Source organism: Macrotis lagotis, chromosome 6 (assembly GCF_037893015.1).
Source record: "Macrotis lagotis isolate mMagLag1 chromosome 6, bilby.v1.9.chrom.fasta, whole genome shotgun sequence".
Classification (NCBI taxonomy): Eukaryota; Metazoa; Chordata; class Mammalia; order Peramelemorphia; family Peramelidae; genus Macrotis; species Macrotis lagotis.
Genome location: NC_133663.1, coordinates 62,348,389 through 62,375,913, shown reverse-complemented (window position 1 = coordinate 62,375,913; position 27,525 = coordinate 62,348,389). Strand labels below are relative to the sequence as shown.

Sequence of the window (27,525 nt, the reverse complement as noted above, 5' to 3'; positions counted from 1 at the left end):
AAGACCAATTTGAAAATTAAATAGAGGATAGATGAGAGTGAGGAAAGATCCTCTCCATGGAGATCAAACAGTAGACTATTATAATTGTCTAAGAGAGAAGTGATATCAGCTTGCACTTGGGTGGTGGCAGTGTTAGAGGAGAGAAGAGGGTTCACACTGGGGAAGTTCAAGAGGTACAATCTACAGGGATTTGGCAACAGATTGGATATGGTGAAAAAATATATTCCAAGAAGTCACCTAGATCATGAGACTGAGAGATTTTGATGATAGTAGTGACCTCAACTGTAGTAGAGAAGTTCAGAAAACAGGAGGATATTTTTTTTGGGAAAATAACATTTGGTTTTGGAAATATTGAGTTTAAGATGACTATGGAACATCTAGTTGGAGATTCCAATAGGCAGTTGGAGATGTTAAAACTTTTACTATTGTTCAGTTATTGCTAACTCTTGACCCCATTTCGATTTTTTATTGTTGTTGCTTTTGGTAAAGATATTAGAGTGGTTTACTATTTTCTTTTCCAACACATTTTACAGATGAGGAAACTGAATCAAACAGAATTAAGTGACTTGCCCAGGATCAGACAGCTGAGGTCAGATTTGAACTCAGAAAGATGAATCCTCTTGACTATAGACACTTTACAGAAAAAGTTAGATGCCTTTTGGCAAGTCAGAGGGTACAATATTTAGAAATCATCTAGTCATTTTTGCAAATGTTAACAAATTTTTACAAATTAGGAAGTTGAGGAGCAGAAAACTAAGTGATTTGTCCACAGTCATATATATATATATATATATATATATATATATATATATATATGTATATACATATATATATATATATATATATATATATATATATATATATATATATATGAAGTGGCAGAGGTGGAATTTGAACCCAGGTCCCCTGACTTCAAATCTAGTGATTTTTTTTTTCTATTCTACCTCAGAAACATAACTCTTCTGAGTCTCATTTTTCTCATATGTAAAATGGAGATAATACTGTTAGAATAATCCCACAGGACTGTTGTGAGGCTCACATGAGATTATGCCTGTCTATGGTCACAAGGATAGTATACGGGAAAGGTCAGAATAAAATTAATTAGGTTTCTTTTCATTCCAAGTTCAGCTGGCTCATCACTGCACTGGTGTTACTGAATGGTAGAATCATTGCTTATGAAGTATCCTCTTTTGGATCATTTTCTTTCATTAGAAGGCATTGTGACAGGCTAGATGACTATTTGTCTTTAATTGGCAATGTTGCTGTCATGGTCTTCTGGGGTTGGAGAAGATGAAACCACCTGCATTATGTGGTTGCATCTGAAGAAGAAATTAGAAATGGACTTTTTAAACTTAGAAACTAAAATGCAAACACATTTTTTATAGCTACAATCTCTTTAATCCCTGAACTCATTAATCAAACAAGAAAAAAATTACCAAGGGGATGATTTTACCAAATAAAAACCAAACAGAAATTCTAATATTTCTAAGAAAAATGGACTATGCCCTGGGATGAAATTAATTCAATTCTATTCAATTCAATCAACAATCCTTTTGAGTGCCTACTGTGTACAACGGCATTGTGCTAGGCTCTGAGAGGGATAACTAAGATTATCCTTGCCCTCAAAAAGCTTCCAGTCTTGTTAGGAGAAATAGGAAACCAGGTTATATAATCCAAAGTGAGAATATGAAAATGCATGGAAAGCACAGAATCAAGAGACTTGGAAGGAGCCAAGGGATTAACTGGATCAACTGGGGAAAAACTAGAGTAGAAAGCATTTCATTTAGTCATTTGATAATCATGTGGCAGACACTATGTCATTTGTATTGTAGAAAATGCATTAAATTGGGAGGCAGGAGAAATCTTTGAATTATGATGCAAGAGAAATGGATCTGAGGTAGCTAAATGGTACAGTGGATAGAGTACTGGACTTAGACTCAGGATGACCTTTATTCAAATCCCTACTCAGATATATGATGGTGGACAAGTCACATAACTCTGTTCACCTCAATTTTTCAACTATTAACTGGTGAGAATAGCAGCACGTACCTCCCTAGCTTGTTGTGAGGATCACTTGAGATAATAGTTATAAAGTGCTTAGCACAATGACTGGCACCTTTTAGAAGATTCTTAATAAATGCACATTCTCTTTCTTTCCCCTGCCCCAAGTCACTTCTCTTCCTTGGGTCTCAGTTTCCTCATCTGTAAAAATGAGGGGAGAAGGACCAAATGACTATTCGATTCTCTTCCAGCTTTAAAAAGTGTGTGAAGGGGAACATGGCAGCTGTGGGATGGCCTAGATCACCTTCTCAGACACTAATGACATGTCATTTGCATTCAATTTTGCCTTCCACAGATTGCCAATTATAGTTAAATTTGTCAGACCAGCAATATCCCCAGGATAGCTCAAGGTTAAACAAATTCTCTAATCCAAATATCACAGGGGAATACTAACGTCTTACTTTTCTGCCAAGAACAATAACAATATAAAAGCATTTCTGTGGCATATAAGTGAATGACATATGTAAATCCCATTTGGTATAGACAGGAAACATGGGGTGAGCACATTAAAATGAAGATGGTTCAATACAAACTAAATTCAATTGTTTGTGCTAATAACTGTTGAAACAGGTTCTCCCTACATCAAAAGCTTTCCAGGAAGGGAATTAGCCAGGAAGGCATTAACTCTTGAAGTGTGAACAATTTTAGACTTGAACATTACTTTAAAATATGGCTATTTTATGCAAATTATATGCAGCTTTTATTCATTCATCCATTCACTCTCTCTCACCTGGGATTTTTGGAAACCCTAGTTTATATATAGTGTCCTATCTTTTCATTCAAACGTAAGTTCCTTGAGGGCAGGATCTGATTTATTTTTTAACCCTGCTACCTAGTGAGTCCTCCACATAGTAGAAACCTGTATTTTGTTGAATTGAATTGAATAATTATTGTACCTCACATAGTTGTTGTAGAGATCAAATGAGATAATTTTTTAAGGTGCTTTGCAAAACCTTAAAGGATTATATAAATGCTGGCTATGGTTATTATTTTAACTATCTCTCAATTCCAGATCTATGCATTGACTATTCCCTCTGCATTGAAAATTCTTCCTCTGGGGTGGCTAGGTGGTGCAGTGGATAGAACACCAGCCCTGGAGTCAGGAGTCCTTGAGTTCAAATCTGGCCTCAGACACTTAATAATTACCTAGTTGTGTGGCCTTGGGCAAGTCACTTAACCCCATTGCCTTGCAAAAACCTAAAAAAAATGCTTCCTCCACTTTTAAACCTTCTGATATGGCTAGATTGTATAAAACATTGGACTTAAAAGTCTGGATTATCTGAGTTTTAATCATGATTTAGACAATTTATTAGTTATGTGACCAAGGCAAGTCACTGGACCCTTCTCAATCTCATTTTCCTCATCTATAAAGTAGGAGCAATAAAATCACCTAGATCACAAGCTTGTGAAATCAACTGAGATAAGATATACAAAGCATTTTACAAACCTTAAATCACTACATAAATGTTATTTGTTATTCTTTATTTGAAAAAACAGAAGTGCACAGAGAGAAAAAAAGCCAGCATCAAAATTGGAATGAACTGGGTTTAAGACTGGCATCTCCAGATACTGGCTGAGTGGTCCTGGGAAATTTACTTAACTTCTCAATTCCTTCTAGTAACTCTAGAATAGTTGCATTGGAAGAAGAAGTTTCTATATCAATGCAATCAGCTTTGCAGATTTTTTTAAAAAAATTATTTATTTAGGGTTTATTTGGGATGTAGATACCATTAACCTGTACCATTAGCCTGTACCATTTTGAGATACCATTAACCTGTACCATTAACCCCTATTTTAGAGACAAGAAAACTGAGATTCAGTGAGATTGTATGATATCCTGAATGTAAGAGACATTCAGATTAAATGAGTAAACTATGTAAGGTACTTCAAAAATCTTGCATTATATGGATTCTAGTTGCCCTTATCATTTGTTGTTATTTACCAGAGTAGGGCAATCGGGATGGAAAGGAGATTGGATCATGCTGAACAAAGATCTGCTGAAGGAACTTAGTTTGTTTGACATGAAGAAGAGATAGTTTAAGGAATAAGATTAATTGTCTTCAAGTATTTGAAGGACTGTCTTGTAGAAAGGTCTCAGAAGGCAGAACAAGAAAGAACTGAGGGAGGTTTTGGAAAGACAGATGTCAAGAAGATGTGAGAAAATTTTTTTGTCATCAAAAAAATATGACTAATAGTGGATTAAGATGACTCTAGGGTCGGCTAGGTTGTGCAGTGGATAGAGCATCTGCCCTGGAGTCAGGAGTACCTGGGTTCAAATCTGATCTCAGACACTTAATAATTACCTAGCTGTGTGGCGTTGGGCAAGCCACTTAACCCCATCTGCCTTGCAAAAACCAACCCCCCCAAATAAAAACAAACCACCAAGATGACTCTAAAGTGTTTTCCATCATAGGGCTCATGATTATTTCTGGAAGGGATATTAAAGATGTTCTAGTCATAGAAACATAGAGTTCATAGAGTTAGAGCCAGAAGGTACCATCGGAACCTTAATGTATCATTAAAATTTCCGCATTTATAGTTGAGGAAAACAAGTCCTAAGAATGAATTTATTCAAGATCAGGTAATAAAAGTAGCAGATAATAATAGAAATAATAATAATATGAGATGTTGTAGTTTTTCAAAAGAGAACATCACTATTTGTCAGATTTGGCTAAGAAAGGTCCCATTATAGAATTTCGGTGTGAGCCTGACTTTTAAGGATAGGTTGGATCTGAAATGCATTTTGATTCTTCAATTTCAAACACATGGATTTATCCCCTCTGGAAAATGTGAACGGACATCATTAATTTAACGTATTATAGCAGGAAGACACCAGATGGTTTTCTTATTAAATGCTGTTGAAAATAGGCACAATATGTCCTGATGATGTCCCTGGTTTGCAGTAAACTCAACTCTGAAGAGAACAGTTCTAAGGGATGGGTCATTGTAAGAAGTCATAAGGTCATAGGATATAGAGCTAAAAAGGTTGTTAGAGATTATTTAGTCCTATCCTCTCAGTGTACTAATGAAGACATTGAGTCTTAGACAGGTGAAGTGATTTGCCGGAGGTCACATAAATCACAGGACTGGGATTCACAGGATCATAAATCTAGCCCTAGAAGGGACTAATTCATTTAATCCAACTCCTTCATAGTATATGGAAAAACTGAGTTCCAGGTTACAAGTAGGAATCATAATCATAAGAAGGAGAATTTTCTCAGACTTTATGGTATGATGCTTTTTCTACTGGATTATCTGGAAGTCCTTTGAAGTCACCATTTATCAAAACATTCCTGGTACTTATGGTTTGTTATAATCCCAGGTCCCATAAATTCTAATTGATAGAAGATGAATTTTATTTCTATCCAGCGACTCAGTGTTTTTGAAGACCTACCTCTACAGTGCTTACTTAGCATAGGTGCTTAATAAATATTGATTGATTGGTTGTTCAGTTGTCTTGATTGAAAAAATGCACCGTCCTTAAGTCAACTTGATGATGAGCCTCTCAGAGTTCAGGCAGACAGGTTCATCAAGGGAATAGAGTCCATGGCTGGTCCTGAACTTGGGGGCTTTTCTCTGGGAAGAACCTTCCTTAGAGTTTAACCTTGGCAACAACATCACCGCCCAGAGTCATTATCAGGGCATGTCAAGGGAAGATTGATGAATGTAGATTCTACAGAGGAAATGATATAAAGGATAAAGTACAGTGGAAAATATTTTAAATCAATGGTAACAATACCATTTGGTCCTTGTAACAACTCTATGCATCTAATACTGTAATATAGGGAATGCCAAAAATCTCAGTGCAGTTGTATGCTATTAAAGCTTAAAATGGTATAAAGACTTTTGAGATACCATTAACCTGTACCATTAGCCTGTACCATTTTGAGATACCATTAACCTGTACCATTAACCCCTATTTTAGAGACAAGAAAACTGAGATTCAGTGAGATTGTATGATGTCCTAGATAACATAGTTAGGAAATGGCAGAGCCAGAACTCAAACCCACATATCCTGATCAATTAAGCAGAGTGATATGACAAATTCATAGGTATTGTTTAATCATGCAGACAGGTCCCAATTAATTATAACTAATGAATTCATGAATCTGAACTATTTGAATTTATAATTCTATGTGAAATATAGTTATTGGTTTCATCCAATGGAAATATTCAATGAAAATTCAATTGATGTCACTATTTCATTGGATTAATTCTTTGTACTAATTGAGACCTCTTTGTTCTTAAGAACTCCTTAGGGGAGGACATTTGTAAGGCAGCTGGTGAAGAAACAACTGAAAAAGAAGTTGTGCCTGTAACCAGGAACTAAAAAAAAATAAAAAAGAAGAGGTGCCTCTGTCTTTTGTGATGTTGGAAACAATCTGATACTTAAGATCAGGAGGATAGGGTCTTGTTACCCCTAGATAGGTCAGAATTCTAAGGGTGAAACAACTCCTGCTACAAGTGTCATAAGTCATAAAGAGAATAAAAATGGAACAATCTTGTAAAATATGTACTACTATTAAATCTCATCACTATAAGTCTTACTTTGGGGAAAAAGATGCATTAACCAGTATAGATTGCTCAAATGGGAAAGAACTTTTCAAAGTTAAGAATAATGAGGTAGTCAAAAAAGCCAAGGAGAGCAAAAGGAGACAAAGGACTAGAGTGGGGAGAAAACACTGTGGTTTCCTTTCCATACCAACATTTACTTATCTGCCACCAGGAGTTTGTTTTACATTTCTTTGAATTCCTCTTTAGTACTTAAGCTACTTTAGTAGTTATTGATCTTGGTTGAATAAATAAATGAATGAATTAATTAAGGGATATGTTTAGTTTTTACCTCAAACATTTACTAGCTCTTCACAGTATTTGGCACATGTATAAATGCTAACTATTGTTGGTGATAATAATAGTAACATTTATTTGTATTATTAATTGTGACTCTCAGAGAATCGATTGACTTGTGTTTTGGTCTCCTCATCTATATAATGTTGGCAAGGTCCTTTCTAACTCTAAATCTAAGGTCTCTTACAAAGCTATTTCAAGGAAGCAGAAAGCTGTATCAATGTAGGGACATTCATAGAGATTTCCCTAGAGAAAATGAGAAGCTTATATGAAAAGGAAAAAAGAAAACTAAAAACCTACAGAGACTTCACGTGACTGACAGGTCGGTTTCTTCTAGACTCATATTGGTTTTCTGGAGAAAATAAAGCCTCACAGAAAGGACTCTTCATCTGGATAATAGAATAATGATTATGGCTAGCATTTAAACCCTTTAAAATTTGAAAAATGCTTTACAAATATTATCTCATTTTATCCTCACAACAACCCTATGAAGTGTTGCTTTTCTTTCCATTTTACAGATATACAGATAAGGAACTGAGGCAGAGAGAGCTTACTTGATGTGCCTAGGTTAACACATATAGTAAGTATCTAAGATTGAATTTGAACTCAGGTCTTCCTGGTTCCAAGACCTGAGCTCTAGTCATTGTACTGTCTTTGCAGTGCATAATAGGACCATAAATTTAGAATTGAAAGAGATTCTAGAAATCCCCTTGTCTAACCCCCTTATTTTACTGATGAGGATGCTGAGGCCTAGACAGGTAGAAAGTAGCAGAACCAAGGCCATTTGACTTCAAATCCAGTACTCTTTCAATTGATTAGCAAATACAACATCTGGATTCCAATTCTTGTCCTGTCATTTGGGTTTTTCAGGTTTGCTTTTTTTTTTTTTGGCAAGGCAATGGGGTTAAGTGATTTGCCCAAGGCCACACAACTAGATAATTATTAAGTATCTGAGGCCGGATTTGAACTCAGGCACTCCTGACTCCAGGGCTGGTGCTCTATCTACTTTGCCACCTAGCTGCCTCTTCTACTGTCATTTGAAACAATATTACTTCAGCTCCCTGGGCCTACATTTTATCATATTCCAGAAGAGAAAACTGAGGTTATAATAGGGTTAAAGGGACTTACTCAGGGTCACACTCTGGGGCCAGATTTAACCTCAGGAAGTTGAATCTTCTTCACTCTAGGTTTGGAGCATTATCCACTTTTCCACCCATTTGCCCATATTGAACCTGTAGTTCAGGTGATTTTAACAATATACTTGAATCCAGTATTTCCCAGACTAGTATATCCATACAGCACTTGGTAGCTCAAAATCTATCACTGGAACTCATAAATGATGGCCCCCATAAATAATGGATAAAAGAATTTGGGGAATATTTGAAAACAGCATTTATCAAACTCCTACTATGTGCTAAGTGCTGGAGACATGGTTCCTGTCTTCAGGAAACTCCCATTCTAATAGCAGAGACAATATGCAAACAATTGTGTACATATAAGTTTTATACAAGATCAAGGTAATCTTGGGGATTTGGGATGGAAATGGGCTGAAATCCTGAAGTATTTCTGTTTCTGTTTAAGAGGGTTGGTTGGTATTAATTAGTATCAATAGATCCATTTTTGTAAAAAAAAAACCTGGATTTCAGAAACATCCTTTTGGGTTTCTTGGAGGCCTCTAGAGTCAAGGGCAAAAAGGGCTCATTACAATGTCATATCAGCTTTGTTCATTGGCATCTATCCAGTTCTATTACAGTTTGGTGCACTTCAAATAATGGAGAGTTTTGACCTTATTAGGTTATAAATATAACAGATGAGGACAAATGGAATTCCCATTAACTCTCCATTTCACTGGGACTTTGTAAAGGGCCATTTCTTGAGTACTTGACAAAATTCTTAATTAAGAAAAAAAGGTTTTTGAATCAATCTCTTTTTAAATTTTGGACTTAAATATTTGAAGGAGGTATGGACGTTGTTCAAAATTCTGAGTCAGATTGAAGTCAAACATGCAGATAATTAACTGAATATTTATTTTACTATTTCAGGGATCCATGATTTTATCTCTGTTAGTATTCCCTCCAGAACACTATCCCTCTGTGCCTTATTAGATGTCTTCACAAACTGCTATGACCAAAAATACTTCATCATCTGGTGGCCATTCCTTTGGCACTAAATGTCAATCAATGCAAAGGTCTTGTGAACTCTGGGGAAAAGCTAAAACCTATAGCATAATAGTATTCTCTTTATGATCATCATATAGCAATTTTTTTCAGCCATTCCTCAAAATGAGGAGTATCCTCTTTGTTTCCAATTCTTTGCCATCATAAAATGAATTATTATATTTTTGTACATATGAGTCCTTTCCCTCTTTCTTTGATTTCTTTGGGAGTTTAGGTCTAATAATGGCTTGTTATTGAAAACAATTTAAAAAAGAATAATAAAAGACTTAGAAGGAAATATTTATATATCGGGGGTGGCTATTCATGGCCTAGTCTTCATATATTCTTGCTTAGAATTCAGCAGTTTGTAGCATCGTCTGATATGCAAAACTCTTCCAGGGACAAATGACATAAAGGAACACAAATGCAGACCTACATTACCCTCCCCAGTGATGTCAGGCCTGGTTTAACTGATTTCTCTGCTTTAAAAAAGATACTTCTCTTACCATCACAGTATCACAGACTCAAGTGTGGACTTGAGGATCTAGTCAATGATCAGTAAATGTTTATAGACTGAATATGGGCCAGACACAGCACTAAGCACTGGAAACACAAATAAAAAAAGATAGACCCTGTCCTTGAGGAGTTTACCAAAAAAATGGAGGACAATACACAAAAGGAAGCTGAAAAGGAATGAAGAAAAGGTTAAAAACTATTTCAACCTCCTCCTTAAATGGAGACCCTAGAGACAATAGTCCAGTCATTCAGTCACTGGGAACAATTTGAGCCATAATCTCTTGTTGCCCATAGGAAGTCTCAGAGTGGGGAAAGAAACTAGTGCCTTCTTTGGGGCTACTAGCAGTAGTTGCTGCTTTTCCCACAACTCACATCAACTCCCCTTCCTTCCTAATTGTGGAAATACATTGAACTACTCCAAATTTGACTGAATTAGTCCTCATATGATAGACATGCAATCCATTTCAAGGACTCTATTCAAAACTTTTCATGATTCAATAGGTTTTTCTAGAGTTTGTGGGCTACACCGGTATTGCCTTCAGGAATGTAGGACAATATCCAGACCAATAATATTGATAATGATAATAATATTGATGATGATGATGATGATGATGATAACAATAAGGTCTCTTAAGGTTTGTTTGCTCTGTGGTGTTGCCTTTAGGAATGATGTCTATACCAACAATAATGGAGATGAAGATGAAGATGGTGATGATGATGAAGATGATGATGATGATAACAATAAGGTCTTTTAAGGTTTGTTTGCTCCGTGGCTATTGCTTTTAGGAATATCTCCACCAACAATAATGATGATGTTGATGATGATAATTAACTTGGTATACAAGCACATTATACATGTTATTTCATTTGATTCTCACAACAATCTTGTGAAGTAGGTGCATATCACTATTTTACAGAAGAGGAAACTGATGCTGAGAGAAATGTTAATTGATTTGCTCAGGGTCATATTTCCAGGAAGTATCTGAGACAAGACTTCCTAACGAGACTCTATTCATTGCACCTTTTAACTGCCATCTAGATGAGAGATCAGAATTAATTTTTCTGGGTCTCAGTTTCCTCACTTGTAAAATGAAGGGTTTGGACCAGATGATCTCTGAAATCCACTTCAACTCCAAAGCTATGGATTTTTTGAACACAGTGGAAGAATTATGTGAAAAAAAATCTGATAATATGAATCATTCATCTCATTTATCTGAATTCATTATCAGAATAAATTGAAAGTTCATTGCTTTCATATAAAAATTACATCTTTGATTGATTCAGGTGAAGTCAGGGTCTTTGTAGTAATGATAGGAATGCTTTCTTGGTTCATATTTTTTCCCTTGGACTGAAAAAAGTCCATTCTAAAATTAATGAGGAATCTTGATTCAGGATTGATGTTGGCAAATTTTTGTCTTCTTTCTTTATTGTCATATAATCTATTTGTGCCATCAAAGAAAGGCCTGGAGAGGTTAAATATTACAAAGAATAGGAATTCCTTACTTATGGAACTGAGCCCAATGAGTCAGTTTGTTGCATTCAGGTTGTTGCATTCTGTCACATGCTGGTGCTTGCCTGGCATTAATGGTTTGCTGTAGTGCCAAACTGCTTTGGTAAGAAGCAAAATTAAGAACCAAGAGATTCCCTCAGCAGCCAGACCATCTCCAATAGTTCTGTTTCTTAATCAATCAGGGCACTGGATTGAACAATTCTGTAAAGGCAAGTGAGAAGGATGCCTGGCAAAACATACCCCTCACTATGATAAACATAATTGTGCCAATTCACACCTCCAATCATTTTCTTGGTTGGAGTGGTCCTCTTTGATACCTAAGGACTTGTAGTAGAATGACAATAAGCTAAATGAAGAACTGAATCAATTATGTTTCTGACCCAGCCAGGCTGCTCACTCCTCAAAATAATAAGCACAGTTCTTGTTGAATGAGTCTAATAAAGGCATATTAATCCTTATACACATTTAACAACTGTATATGTTTCAGACAGATCTAAAGCTTAAACTTGACTTTGCTATCAACTTGCTATGTGATTGAGAAAACTGTTGCCCCTCAATTAAAATGACTGGGGTAGGAGTAGAGAGTACTCAAGATGATCTCTAAAGTGCCTTCAGTCTAAATTATATTAAAACTAAATAAAATTTAGTTTTAGTGAGGGAGAAGTGGAATGTGGGAGTCCAAAGTTTAAAATTTATGTCCTCAGATCAAGAGTTAAACTTTCAAATTACTTTATATACTTTATTCTTTACATCATTGAACTTTTCTGACCTTGAAATTTTCTTTCCAAAAGAAATCCCATAATCATAGGTCAATATATATTTATTTATTAAAATGCATATGTACCATTATTAAATTTAATATTTATATTTTTTTCTGGCCTCTAGAGCAACCAATGCAAAAACTGTCTGAATAAATTAAACTCTGTTTGAAATGGTTAAAAAATGTTGAGAATTCAGCACTTTTATATTTATTCAAACACTCCAAATGTTGAAGAAATGAGAGCATGTCCTCTAGTCTTAGCCTGCCCTTTTATGTTTCATGCAGAGCAGACTTAAGATTGTGAAACTTCTCTTCAGTTCTAAGTAGTGATGACAAAAGTCGAAAATTGCTACTATAGATGTCTTTCAGCCTAAAGCTCAACTGGAAACCACTGAAAATTGAATGTCAGGAATGGGTGGTGGAAAGGAATGACCTAGAGGGCACAGTAAAACTCCGGTAGCCTGCTGGGCTTTGGGCTCCAACCTCCTTTGAAAGATTGGATATCATTTTCACAAACATCGAAAAGAGGAGGAAGCTAGGATTGTGAATCCCCAGGGAGACAGTGAGATCAGCAAATCTATAGAGGAAAAAATACATATTAATGTGGCTTTGGGGATATCAGTCTATTTCATCACTCTTACAACTTTGATGGTGGTATCTGGAACAACTGAATAATGTTTTTTTCTATCTTCCCTTTATTTAAGATTGAGCAGTTCTGGTGAATCTCTATTTTTTTTAAGAGCAGTAGAAAAAGACTATATTTGTAGTCTGAGGACCTAGGTTGCAATTCCAATATTGTTGGGCATCTGTGTGACCTTGGAGAATCATTTAACCTAAACATCTTCATCTACAACTAGAGAGAATTTTGAACTTGAAGCTTAGACACATGTAAATTAAATCAATCATGAAATTTCTTTCTTTTTAATCATGAAAGTTAGATCTCACACCTATCATTTAGGTCAAAAAATGACAAAAGACAATAATGGTAAATTTTGGAGGAGCTCTAGGAAGGCAGACATATTTATACACTGAGGTTAGAGTTTTGATTTGGATCAGCACTTCTAGAAAACAATTTAGAATTATGCTCACAGAGTCACTAAACTGTGCATATAGCATTTGACCTAGTGATACTATTGCTGGGTATATCCAAAGGAGTTCAAAGACAAAGAGAAAGGTCCCAAATAGACAAAAAGTAATTTACAACTGTACTTTTGTGGTAGCAAAGAAATGGAAATAATATAGGTAACCCTCAAATCATAGTGGCTGAAAAAAATTGTAGGAATATAATAGAATATTCTTATATTATAGGGGGCAACTAGGAGGCACATGCATAGAATGGTGAGCATGGAGTCAGGAAGGCTTGAGTTACTATGTTTTTCCTTCTTTCCTGTCTTTCTTCTTTTTCTCTTTTTTCCTTCCTCAGATCTTGGGCAAGTCACTTAACCCTATCTGTCTCTCTATCCTTATCTGTAAAATAAACTGGAAAAAAGAAATGTCAAAGACATGCCAGTATCTCTGCCAAACAAATCCCAAAATGGAATCACTAAGAATCACAGATGATCCAAAAGGACTGAACAATAACAAATTGTATTGTAAGAAATAATAAGCATAAAGAATCCAGAATAATTTGGAGAGTTGAATGAATAGATGCAGAGCAAAAGAAGCAGAACAAGGAGATCAATGTACATGATGATTACATAATGAAAAGGAAAACATCACTGAAAGCCTGTGGAATTCTGATCAATACGGTGAGCAATCTTGATCTCAAATGATTGTTGTGGAAGAATGCCTCCTATCTCTTGAGAGAGAATTGGTAGACTGCTGTTGTAAAATGAGGCATTCATTTTAGATATGGCCATTAGATTGTTTTGTTTTTTAACAATACATCAAAATATTTGGAATACGGGCTGAGAATCAGTAGGGAAAAGACAATAATGTGAAGATAAAGAAAAAGCACCAACTTTTTTTAGCGGGGAAAGGACAATATTCTTAATTCTAACTCTAGTGGCACTGAAGGGAAGGGGAGGAACATCTTTAACTTTTCTGATGTTCCTTATGCCTCTATCTCAAGTGAATTGGTATAAATTTCTATTGTATACTAAAAAGCATTTGAGATTTCATTGTCCATATCCATTCAATCGAGCCCTATTATTTTTTCCTTTGAAATATTTATTGTATGCTTCTCTTCTGTTTCAACAGGAAATAGAGCTCTGGGTCTGGAGACAGGAAGTCCTGAATTCCAATCTAACCTCATCATTTACTATATGACCTAGGCAAATCACTTAACCAACCTTTGTCTGCCACAATTTTCTTAAGTGTAATGGGGCCATAATAGTAGCACCCCCTTTTTAGGGTTTTCATAAACGAGATAAGATTTGTAAAGTGTTTAGACTAGTGCTTAGTACATAGTAGGGTCTTAATAAATATTCATTCAACTCTCTCCCTCTCTTCCTTCCTGTATTACTGCAACATCTTCTACCTTTGTCTTTCCTATCTCTTGTCCAACCCACCCAGCAGACTGACCAAATTAAACGCTCTATAACACCTGTTACTTCTGGGCTAATAGATTGATACCTGTAGTTTGGCAAAGTCCTGTATAATCTACATTCTCCTTCCCTCTCCTCTTTAACAGGATTCTCATTTTCCTGCTCATCTTCAGCATGTTATGTCTGGTCCTAGAACCTCTCAGAACCAGAAAGTGCCTCAGAGACCAACCAGAGTAATTAGTATCTAAATAGAAGTCCTTTGAACAGTTCCAACAGATCTTGTCCTTTCTTTAAGAACTTTGCTGATTAGGAAGTTTCTACCTGCTGAGGCAGCTCATTTTACTTTGGTGCAACTCTAAACATTAGAAAACTTTTCCTTACATCAAACCCAAATCTCCTTTTCTGGGACTTTCTACTCATTGCTCAAAGTTCTTTTCTCTGGAGCTAAAGAGAAAAATGTAATATTTCTTTCACATGAGAGCTTTTCAAACACTTGAAGACAGTGATCACATCTTACCAAATTTCTTTTTCTATATTTCATGATTTTGAGGTCTTCCAACATCTTGGTCTGCCTTTCTATCTATCTAAATTTTATTCAAGCTCTATTGTAGAGCTCTCTCTCTCTCTCTCTCTCTCTCTCTCTCTCTCTCTCTCTCTCTCTCGTCTCTGTCTCTAACATCAACTACTACAATTAATTATTTTCTCTATGAGGATGACATATTATATATGTATATACATATATATAATCCCACCTTTGTCTCTCTCCTGAGCACTTGCTCCACATCACCAATTACTTATTGGACATTTCAAATTAACATAGTGAACGCAGCATGTTTGAAATAAAACATCTTTTCTGTTAAATGCACATCTTTACTAAACATATCTATTTCTCTCATAGGTACCACCAATAGTATAAGAGTATCCCAGGTTCATAACCTTGGGATTATTCTCAACTCCTCTCTCTTTCTCACTCCATTTAATCCAGTTAGTTTCAAAGCCTACCATTTCTATTTCTAAGAAAATCTCTCTCCTGGTCCCTCTGTTCTTCTCACAAAACCACTATGTTATTAGAGCCTCTCATCATCTCTTGCTTAGATAATTGCAAAAGTAGTCTAATTGGTCTTTCTGTCTCGACTGTCTTCTCACTCTAGTCCATTCTCTGAACTGCTGCCAGAGTGATTTTTCCTTCAGCACAGAACTAATATGTCCCTCTCTACGGCTCAGTAAGCTCCAGTGCCTTCCTAGGTCCTTTTGGATCAACTATGAACCTCTGTTTAGCTTTTAAAGTCCTATACCACTTTACACAAACCCATTTTTCTACTCTCACATATTACTCAACTTGCCACCCTCTCTAAGCATTCTAAACTGGCGCCTTCTCTGTTCTTCACACATGATAATTCTATTTCCCAACCTTTTGGCCTTGAATTGGTCATTCCCCCATGCCAGAAGGCACACTCTCTTCTTTTCCAACTCATAGATTTCTTGTCTTCTTTCAAGAGATAGCTCTTGCAACACTGATCCCCCCCAGTACTAATCCTCTTCCTCCAAATTGCCTTGTATTTAACTATTTTATATTTATTTGTGTATTTATTGTCTTTATTTACTTTCCATTTATTCTGTATATAAGGATATATATTCATACTGTTTCTTCCATTAGAATGTATGATCCTTAAAAGTAAAATACTTTATTTGTATTTATGTCTCCAGTGTCTGACATATGGATGCTTATAAAATACTTATTGATTGATACATATCATTTAAAGTGCAACTCAGATCTCATTGCTTCAATAACCGTCCCCTAACTACTTCAGTCCAAGATAATTTCTCTTTAATGAAATAGTAAGCATTTTAAGAGCAGACATTCTATCTCATACTGCCATGAGAATTCGGTGTCTCCTATGGCTTAATACATCTTGAATGATGGATAAATGCTTATGAAGTTGAATAGGGTGCAATGATTTGAATGAAACTATTTTAAAAGCAATGGGTTTACATTTCCCAACATCATTCTATAACTCTATCATGAGTTATTATATTTAATATTGAATGTGTAACATTATATTGTTTTTTTTATTGTGCAAATATTTATTTGGTCAACAGGGGTGTGGATATGCCCATGCAGATACATAGAGGGGGTCCTGGAAATCTTGCATCTAATCCTGAGGGGAGGGCTCACCCCATTTAGACTCATTTAGACAGATAAGCCTGTTTTCCCATTACTAAGTGTTTGGAAGGATGCATGCTTAGTATCTGTATAGATCATTAATCAAGAATCTTTAAAGGGACGTCTGTTTGTTCTTCTCAGGCCTAGTTTCTCAGAATTTAGCAGAGATATTTACCAAACATTTCCTGAGAGATTCATGCTGTAGAAATATCATTAAGTGGAAAGAGAGAAGAGAATGTAAATTGAGAAGAAAATTCAAACTATAATACTGTCAATGAGGGGTATTTGCTTTAGAAGTTAGTTTAATTGTTCAAGGTACTTTGAAGGGATGATGCAGGCAAAATGCCTGGAGAACAAGACCTGTAAGTAATCAGATGGTAAATAAGAATTATGGAGAAATGGCAAAAAACATGACTCACGATCTGTACTTCAGTCCCAGAATCATGAATCTTCTGACTGTTAATACTTCCTTACCAGATGCTTCATTGTTTTGACACTGGATGGATGTTGAATATTTGGTGGACTGGTGAATCCTTGTGGAAGAAGGCAGATCGGAGGGATACTTCCCTTCAGGCTCATTTTAAACCATTGCAAACCAGAGTCAGAATGAAAACCAGTATTCATTATCAAAAGTGAATTTATATACCAAAGTTTCATTGCTCCTGATAGCTAATAAGAAAACAATTTTGATGGCTAAGAAGCTTATTTTATTAATGTAATTATGAATTGTATTATAAATGGAACATATGAGAGACAGAATGGATAGAGTAGATAGACAGCCACTGTCCTAGTCAAAAAGATATGAATTTAAGTCTCTCACCTCTGACAAATACTGCCCATGTGATTCTGAGTAAGTCAATTAACTCAAAATTCCCTCCTTCCTTACATTCTCTCCAACTATACAAGGTAGAGGGAATTTTCTCAGATGGACCAGTGAAGTGCAGTCTAGATAAATTTGTAACACTAAATCCTAATTATCATAATCTATTAAAAATAAGATTTAGGGTTAGAAGAGTCCTGAGGAATCATGAAATATGGGGGTTCTTATTCTTTTCTGTGGCATAGACATCTTTGGTAGTCTGGTGAAGCCTGGGTACTTTTTCCTCAGAAATAGGTTTTTAAATAATTGTCAGTTAAATGTCAACGATAATGAAAATATTATTTTTTTCCCAGTCAAATTCATGGAAACCCTCAGAAATCTCTCCACAAAGGGTCTGTGAACCTGAGATTAAGAACTCTTGTTCATGACCAACCTCCCCATTTTACAGATGAGACAGTTGAGGTCAAATGACTTCCCAAGGTAAGGGACCACATAATTAACAGAACCAAGATTCTATCTCAGGTCTTCAAAGGGCAAATTCAGTACTTTCCCCCCTATACTAGGATGCTACTTTATTTTTTCTTTTAAAATTTTTTCTTTTTTTTTTTACAAATACAGGTAATACTTTTGAACATTCATTATTTTTAAGATTTAGAATTACACATTTTTCTTCCTTTCTCCCTTCTCCAAGACAGCAAGTGATCTGTTATGCATGTACAATCATGTTAAATGTATTTCCACATTAGTCATATGGTGAATGAAGAATCAGAAAAAAAAGGGGAAAAAAACCACAAGAAAGAAAAAACAAACAAAAAGAAGTGAAAAGTCATTCCAACTTCTTAGTTCTTTCTCTGGATGGGGAAGATAGTTTCGATCACAGGACTTTTAGAAATGTCTTTTGGTCACTATATTGTTAAGAAGAACTAAGTCTCACGGTGGATCTTCACGCAGTATAGTTGTTGCTATCCTCATTGTTCTTGTTCTTACTTACATCAGTTCATGGAAGTCTTTACAGGTTTTTTGGGAATCTGCCTAGGATGATACTTTAGAGGTCAGTTAATTCAACTCCCTCATTTACAAATGAGGAAACTGAGTCCCAGGGAGATGATCTGATTTCCTCTCAGTCACTTAGGAAATAAATGGCAATAGGATTTTTTAAATTTAATTTTTTCGTTCTTCCTTTTTTCTTTCCTTCTTTCCTTCTTCTTCTTCTTCTTCTTCTTCTTCTTCTTCTTCTTCTTCTTCTTCTTCTCTCTCTCTCTCTCTCTCTCTCTGTCTCTCTCTCTCTCTCAGGTTTTGTAAAGTAGCCTGTTAGAAAGATCACTGAACATGAAGTCCTAAAATTAAATAAAATTAAATACTAGCGGTGCATTTTCTAGCCTTATATCTTTAGGTAATCCATCTTTTCTAAAACACACATTCCTCGTATGAAAAATGGGGATATCAATAATTGGCAGTCCCTCACTAGGACTTCTGGAGTATCCAAAGAGTCAATGCATAGAAAGTTCTTTGTAAGTGAAAAAGGACTATGCAAATATAAGTTGTTACTATTATTCTTTGAGACAACCCAGTTGGAGAAATATGGAGGTGAATAGTCCCTGTGGTTACCTTAAACTCTCCAGTCTTGTGATTTTCATGAAATTACTATATTTCTTAATATAATTTTCTCATCATCACCCAAACAAACTACCTTGCCAACAAAATTTGGGTGGTTTTTTTTTTTGGTGTTTACTTTCATTCTATTGCCAAACACTTGGCAGTCAAGGGTGTAGGAGAGTTGTCTGGTTTTGTTGGACAGAATTAAATACATAAACAGAAGGCTTTAACTACTTCAAGTAGGGAGTGTCAGCCAGGAAAAAAAATCAAAGCATATGTTTACATCAGTGTTCAGAACAAACAGTACTGGCGGCTAGCAACTTACTTGGAATTAATTTTCGTTTTAAAAACAATTTATTAGAGCTCCAGTGCTCAAATCAAGGCATTATTCTCAGACAATGCTGTCTTTTTTATTTCATTTTTTCTCACAATATTTTCTGCTTTTCCATATTCTGCTAAATACTGCTATTTCTTAGTCTTCAAGTAAAGATTTCAGAGTTCTAAACCTGAGTCACAGACTACTGTTTCTCCCTGAATTATTAAAAACAAGTAGCTAGTGAAAAATAGTGGGGTTAATTCTGGGTCATTTCAATCAGTCCCAAAGATGGGTCATTTGTTTTAATCTATGAGAAGCAATGACACAGAACAAGCTAAGTTTGAATAGGAGATAGTTTTAGGGCCTCTTGAGAGTCATAGAATGTCAGAATTGAAGAGATCCACTACTTCCACATCAATGCTTTACAGGTGAGGAGACCAGGAAGAGCCTATGTATCGCCCAAAATTGTGGTGCAGCTGAGACTAGAAGACCTAGGTTATCTGAACCTGAAGTCCAGTTTCCTTTCCCTTATTTCCATTCACTTTTGGGTAAAGAGGACACCCAAGTAGTGTGAAGACTTCTGTTCTAGACCCAGGGCTACTTTTGATATGGCTAAGCAAAGATAAGCAAAGATAAGAGGATTATTTTAGTCATCTTTGATTTTCTACAGGAGGGTTGACACCTCAGTATTCTGGGAATAATTATCCTATAAATTCCTAGATAGGTGAAATGGTGAAGAGCAGAGAGCAGAGTTTTTTTTTAATATTTAAACATTTTTAGATTAATATTCAGCTCAATAGCTGTCAACTTGATACTCTGCTTAAGGAAAATAAACCATTCTGGTCAGACTAGAGGGAAAATGGAAACAGTTTAATGATCAATGACTCCAAAATATAAGGAACATCAAAGGAATTTTACCAGTCCTTGTATTCATCCTTAACTCAACTTGTTCAGATTGGTACCTACTAGAGTGCTTAGAGTCTACATCCCTAAAATGATGCTCTTTGGTGTCTTGTATATAGCAGTTTAATACTTAGGGGAGGCTAAAGTCTTGATCATACTGACCAGCTCCTGGCTGAACTTAAGGTGACTCACTTCTGGCCCTGGTAGTAAGGGGTTGATTCAGGATTTCAACCCAAGTCTTCTGACTCCCAATCCAGTTCTCTAGCCATCACACCATACTACATCCCAACTATTATGGGCCTTGGGTTCCTTAACCATTAAATGGGGGGAGGGCAAGTGAGCTATAAATCTATAGTCCATGAACCAATGATCCTAATAATAGCATACTGCTGTGTTTATTTTAGGGTATTCTACTTTCTTGAGATTCAGTGATCCATGTATGTCTTATTGACTAGCAATTTTCTGTTAAGCAGAATGTTTGATTAACCATACCAGTGCACTCCCTGATTGTTCTGAACAACCACAAGTTCACTGACTGTATTATTCTTATGACTTATGTCTTTAGCTGTTGTTACTCACATCCAACCTCCAAACTGGAAGGTCTAAAAATTCAACTATTTCACCAGAACCTTTTTTTTTTCAGTCATTTGATTTATAGCCCAAGACCACTAAGAAGTAACAACTCATAATCTCTCTGAGACACACCCAGGCAGACAGGAGTCATCCTGGCCAGGCTGACGCACAATTTATTCCAGCTCATTCTGATGGGGGTAATGGATGTCAGCTTGTTTGACTCTAAGAACCTTTCATCACACTGAGTTCTTCTGCCTTTAACATAATTGATATTTTAGAATAAGGTGTGTGATATTCATCAGGACCAATGCACTTTATTTCCTCTTCTCTGCACCCACCAAGTTGAGTATTTGATGTGAGTGTTTAGGATTCTTTGAGAAGCAACATGATGAGAAAGATAAGGGGTTGACTTTGGAGTAGAAAAGACCTGGGTTCAAGTCCTTCCACTAATATACACTAACTGTATGAACATGGGCAAAATGGTTAACTTCTCCATTCCCCCACACAACTTGTTAAGTTGCTAAGGAGGTGAACTAACAATTAGGGGAGTTGAGAGATGTGGGATCAGAAAAGAAGTACCTGAACCTTGAAAGAGGTTAGGAATTCTATGTGAATGAGGGAAGGAGACTATTCCAGACATGGGGAATGACCAGTGGAAAGAAACAGAGGTGAGAGAGGATTATATATTTGTTCCAAGAGGCAATATGGAAGTAGCTGTTGAAATTTTTTGAGGACTTGGGGAGGTGATGTGATTATATCTATGTTTTTTATAGGATTCTTTTTATAGGGTGAATTAGATAATTGGGGGCAAGGAGAATAATTAGGAGAGTTTTTTCAGTGGTTCAGATTGAGAGGTAATGAGGGCCTGAATTAGGATAGCAGTCTTTGAGTGAAAAGAAGGGGATGGATGTGATAAATTTTGAAGGTTGAATCAATGTCTTGGCAATTACTTAGCAGGGGAGGGAAAGAGTTGAGAATAACCTTAAAGTTAGGACTCTAGGTGGCTGGAAGAATGGTAGTATTTTCAATGAACAGTAAAATTAGTAATGAGTTTTGGAAGAAAGACATTTTTTTTTGATATAATTTGTTTTAAATGCCTAGAGGACTTCCTGTTTAAAATATCCAATAAATAGTGATGAGAGAGAGAGAGAGAGAGAGAGAGAGAGAGAGAGAGAGAGAGAGAGAGAGAGAGAGAGAGAGAGAGAGAGAGAAGAGGAGAGGAGAGCTGGATATGTAGATTTTGGAGTCATTTGAATAGACGTGATTACTGAATCTATGGAAGTTGATGAGATCACCAAAATAGAGAATGTATTGAAGACTGGGCCAAAACTTGAGGTACATCTGTGCAAAAAGGGAATATGGGTTATGAACTAGCTAAAGAGACTGAGGATTAATCAGACAGGTAAGGGTGGAATCAGGATGGAGCAATGTCATAAAAATGAAAGAAGAAGGAATTATTGCTCATTTCAAACTGCAGAAAAGATGAAGGGTATAAGAAGGATGAAGAGGGAGGAGAATTCAGTTGGATTAGTCATTAAGATATTATTGGTAACATTGAAGAGAGCAATTTCATTTACATGACAGGATCAGAAATTAGATTGCCAGGGGCTGATAAGTGTGTGAGAGGGGAAAAAATGGAGGAAATGAATTTGATGACATTTTCTGAGAGCTTGATTGTGAAAGGGAGAAAAGATGTAAGGCAAAAAAGAGACCGGGTCAAGTGAAAGTTTTTTTTAATTAAAAATTTGTTTTCAGTTTCAATTTTTCCCTCCCTCTCTCTTCTCCCCCCTACCCTTTGAGAAGGTAAGAAACATAGTACCTATTATAACAAAGTCATGAAAAACACATTTCCATATTAGCTATGTTTTAAAAAACAAAGAAAAATAAAGATAATTTTAAAATATGCATCAAACTGCACTAAAGCTCATCAGTTCTTTCTCTGGAGGTGGATAACAATTTTCATTTTGAATTCTTATTATTTTTATCAGAATTTCTAAGTCTTTCATAACTGATAATCATTACAACATTGCTATTACTATGCACAACGTTCTGGCTCTGCTCACTTCACTTTATATTAGTTCTTACATGTCTTCCCAGATTTCTCTGAACCCTTTCTTCTTATCATTTCTTACAGTAAAATAGTATTACATCTCCATATACCACAACATGTTTAGTCATTTTTCAACATCTCCTCAGTTTCCAATTCTTTGCCACTGCAAAAAGAGTTGCTGTGAATATTTTTGCATATATAGGTCTTTTTCCATTTTCCTGATCTCTCTGGTGTACAAATTTAGCAATGGTATCTCTGGGTCAAAGGGAACACTCAATTTTATAACTCTTTGGGCATAGTTCCAAATTGTTCTCCAAAATGGTTGGATTAGTTCATAACTGAAACAACTATAGGGGATCAAAATCCTCCTCTTCTAGTTTTCTGCTTTTCTTCTAACCTTGAATACATTGGTTTTGTTTGTGCAAAAACTTTTCAATTTAATGTAAACAAAATTATTCATTTCATCTTTCATTTATACCTTTTGTTTGTTTGTAAGCTCTTCTTCCTTTATCCCTAGGTCTGAGAAATATTTTTTTCCTTATTCCCCTAATTCACTTAAGAAATCACTCTTTATGTTTAAATCATGTACCCATTTTGAACTTATTTTAATGTATAAGTGTCATAGGTGTCCACTGTACCATCTAGCCTTTTTTTTTAGGTTTTTGCAAGGCAAATGGGGTTAAGTGGCTTGCCCAAGGCCACACAGGTAATTATTAAGAGTCTGAGGCTGGATTTGAACTCAGGTTCTCCTGACTCCAGGGTTGGTGCTCTATCCACTGCACCACCTAGCTGCCCCTCACCTAGTCTCTTTTTTTTTTAAAAAAAATTAATTTATCTATTTTTCCAAAAACATGAGAAGATAGTTTCCTACAATCACTTTTTTGGTAAGGTTTTTGAGTTTCACAATTTTCTCTCTCCCTTCTTTCCTTCCCCATCCCATCACAAAACGAGCTGTTGTAAATATTTTTATCAAGATATTTTTTGATCTTACTGTCATTAGCTATCCCTCCTAATTTTATGTCTTCTCAAACTTGATGAATATACCATTGATATCATTTTCCTAGTCTTTGATAACAATGTCAAAGAGCATGGAGTCAAGTACAGATCCCTGGGGCACTCCACTGGAGACCCTCTGCCACCCTGACATAGAACCATTAATAATTTTTCTCTAAATCTGGGTAATGAGCCATCTCTGAATTCACCAGATGATTTTATTGTCTTCCAATTCACATCCCTCTGTCTTTTCCCCAAGAAAACAATGAAATATATTATCAAAAGCTTTTTAAAAAATCTGTACACCCAAAGTATTTTCCTCATCCTCTAGTTTAACCTTATTTCATTTTTTGATAATCTGGTTTGACCTACTCTTAATGAAGCTCTGCTGGCTTTTGATGATCACAGCTTCCCTTTTGGGGATAATAATAGCCCTACCTCACATAGTTGTTGTGAGGATCAAATGAGATAATTTATGTAAAACACTTTATAAACCTTAAAATACTATATAAATGAGAGTTATTATTTTTGGATATTCACCAACTATCTCTTTAATGATTCATTTATAGAAGTTCCCCCAGAACTAAAGTCAAGCTCACTGGTCTATAGTCTGCAGACTCTATTCTCTTCAACCCCATACCCTTTGTTATTTTTAAAAATTGGGATATTTGACCTCTAATAGTCTATCTTGTTTTCCATGACTTTTCAAATATAAATGACAGTGAATCAGTAATTACATCTTTTTTTTTTCAGGACCCAAGGAAGCAGTTCATCTGGGCTAGGTGATAGGATTCATGAAGATAAGCTCAATGTTCTAAACTAAGTGTTTTCTTAGGCTCTCCTTACTTATCTTGGGTATTAGCTTTCTATTAGACATTTTTGATTTCCACTATAAAGGTCATTCTCCAGAACAGAAATAATATAGGACTTTAGCTGCTCTGTTTTATCTCTATTCCCTCCTCATTGTCTCATCCACCCCAAGCAATGGTCTAAGCTCTTCCTTAATTCTGCTTTTCCATCACATGTAACTGAAAATATCTCCTCCGTCTTTCTGGTGTCCTTGACTTTCCTCATCAACTAAAGCATCATCATGATTTTGACCTTCCTGATGCTATTCTCACAAGGCCAGGCCACATTCTTATGTTCATTACATGGCCTTGTTTCCTTTCCCCATATATTTCCTTTTAAAATGCATGTGTGTATGTATATAAGTCACACACATGCACACATATATGTATGAATGCACACTACATACATATTCATAGTACATATATACATATACACCCATGATCTAAGTTTATTCAGTAAAACTCCTATAATGCCTATTACCATGCCATACCCAAAGTGGATAAGATATATTAAAAAATACATTTATAGTAATCCATATGCAATTATAGAAGTGGATGGGTTTGAATAACAAGTGGATTTGGTCAGTATCTGAGATTTACTGTAAGGTCATTTGTAATGAACTTGAGAGAGACAGATCTGAGAAAGGAGAGAAACTGACTTGACAGAAGAACTAGGGCAAGAAGCACTCTCGGGGTCTCTTCTTTCTGTCTTCAGTGTTTGAAGTACCATAGGACTTTCAAGAACTTGTGGTTTCTCCTTCCTCCTTTCCTTCTTCCTTTCTTCCCTCCTTCCCTTTCCTCTCTCCTTCCTTTTCCTCTCTCCTTCCCTTTCCTCCTTCCTTCCTCCCTCCCTCCTTCCCTCCCTCCCTCCCTCCCTCCCTTCCTTCCTTCCTTCCTTCCTTCCTTCCTTCCTTCCTTCCTTCCTTCCTTCCTCCCTCCCTCCCTTCCTCCCTCCCTTCCTTTCTTCTTCTTTCCTCACCTCTTTTTCCTAACTTAGTAATCACTAGCAAAATCAAAGAAACAAACTACATAAAAAATTATCTCCACAAATCCCAATTATTTTCAGTTTTTAAATGCTTATGTAACCCTATGTCTATGCTTGTTTTTTTAAAAAAAATTCTGAGTAGTTTTCTCTGTAATTGAAGATATGATACACAAATTGAGAAAGTAAACTGTGATGAGGGGAACTAGGTGGTGCAGTGGCTTCTGGAAGATATTAATTCAGATGTGACCTCAAACACCAGCTGTGTGACTCTGGGCAAATTACTTAACTTAATTTCCTATCAGTAAAAGAACAATAACAGTACCTACTGCCCAGGGTTGTTGTATCAAATCAGCTAATATTTATAAAGCACTTAGCATTGTGCCTGATACATAGTTGGGACTATATACTTGTTAACTATCATTATTATTAATAACAATAGCATTAATATGATATAGTATCAACACAGCATTAATATTAATAGTGCTATTAATAACATTAATTTATAGAATTATGACTATAAATGCCTATTAATTTATAACACAAAATAATATTTAATACAATAATATTATAGTACTAATGTAATAATTTAATCATCATAGTTTTTGCTTTATCCCTCATTTGAAATCTTGATGATAATCTCTTTGAAAACAAGGGCAAAATTTCTTTTTTTAAAAGATTTCCTCTTCTTGGTGTCTGAAACTTCTGGAGTAAGATTTCAGTGTAGGAGACTAAGATCACGATAACAGCAGCATGGAAAGTACAAGTAAGACATGAGAATAATAAGGTCAACCTGGACATTGAGGATTGTAGTTATGAACATCAAAGACTAGCAGCAAGTAGGAATGCTTCAGAAAACACCATTTTCTTCATTTTTCCTTTTATAAATCATGAAGAGAAGGTGGGAAGTTAAAACCCCCTGACTATGTTCCTTTTCTAAGAAATATAGATGAATTCATTTGAGGTTTTCTTTTAAATACTGATGATCTGGAAGGATCTGGGTTGGTGTGGATACAGTGAAGAGTTTGTTTTGCATTTGATCCCATATCATTTAAAAAACACCCATGATAGCAACATTCCAAGTATCTGAATTTATGAATGTCTCAGGAAGTGACCTGAGAGAGTCATTAGCCCCTCCTAGTCATAAAGAAACTAGATTTTGGATTTTTCTATTTGAGCAATATTTCTTTTATCGCCTCAACTAAATTTAACCTCAGTGGGCAAAGATTAAAAACAGAAACCATTTCTGAACTCTAATGTTCTTTGAATGAGCAGTCTAGCCATTTGCAGGGTTAAACATACTCTTCTACCTATCAGAGATACTGCCACACCTTTAGAAAATGACTATTCCATGTATAAGACCTGAGGGTGCCTGAAGGGTCTAGAATGATTCCAATAGAGCAGGGTCCGGTGCCTAACACAAATTTTACTCTGTGAATTCATTTAAACTTCTTTATTAGGTTAGCCAGCCAGTAACCACTCTGTGTCTCCATATGGTTAACTTTAACAGTATAACAATTAAAATACCCTGGTTCCTACATGCCTAAAATCATGGATTTAGTGCTTAAAAATATATAAAAAGACATATGGTTCAACCCAGAATGCTTGACCTGGAGTCAGAAAGATCTACATTCAAATTTGGTCTTAGATACTTATTAGTTTTGTAACCCTGGATAAATTAACCTCTCTGTGCCTCAGTTTTCCCATTTGTAAACTGGATGAATAAAAAGTACCTATTTTCCAGGGTTGTTGTGAGGACAACATGAGATTAATATTAATTAAGTGATGGGGGGACAAAGAAAGAGGGGACTTTGGAGAATATTTAGTCTCATCTTGCTTCATAGATGAAGAACCTAATACCCATAGAAGTTTAGAGATTTGGGATAGCAAGGTGTGCAATGAATAGAGCACTGGCCCTGGAATCAGGAGGACTGAGTTCAAAT

The 27,525-nt window shown here is 35.7% G+C and overlaps 1 long non-coding RNA gene across 3 annotated transcripts in view; it reads left to right on the top strand.

The window, feature by feature from the left end:
- The window catches only part of LOC141490884 (uncharacterized), a 119,898-nt gene that overhangs the window by 38,662 nt on the left and 53,711 nt on the right, over positions 1-27,525 (top strand). The window contains exons 1-3 of one of the 3 annotated variants that reach the window (XR_012469384.1): positions 984-7,489; positions 10,246-10,337; positions 13,275-13,599. This is a non-coding gene — a long non-coding RNA (uncharacterized LOC141490884). Of the gene's footprint in view, positions 1-983; positions 7,490-10,245; positions 10,338-13,274; positions 13,600-27,525 lie in introns of those variants that run through there. The other 2 variants (XR_012469382.1, XR_012469383.1) reach the window with 2 other exon arrangements.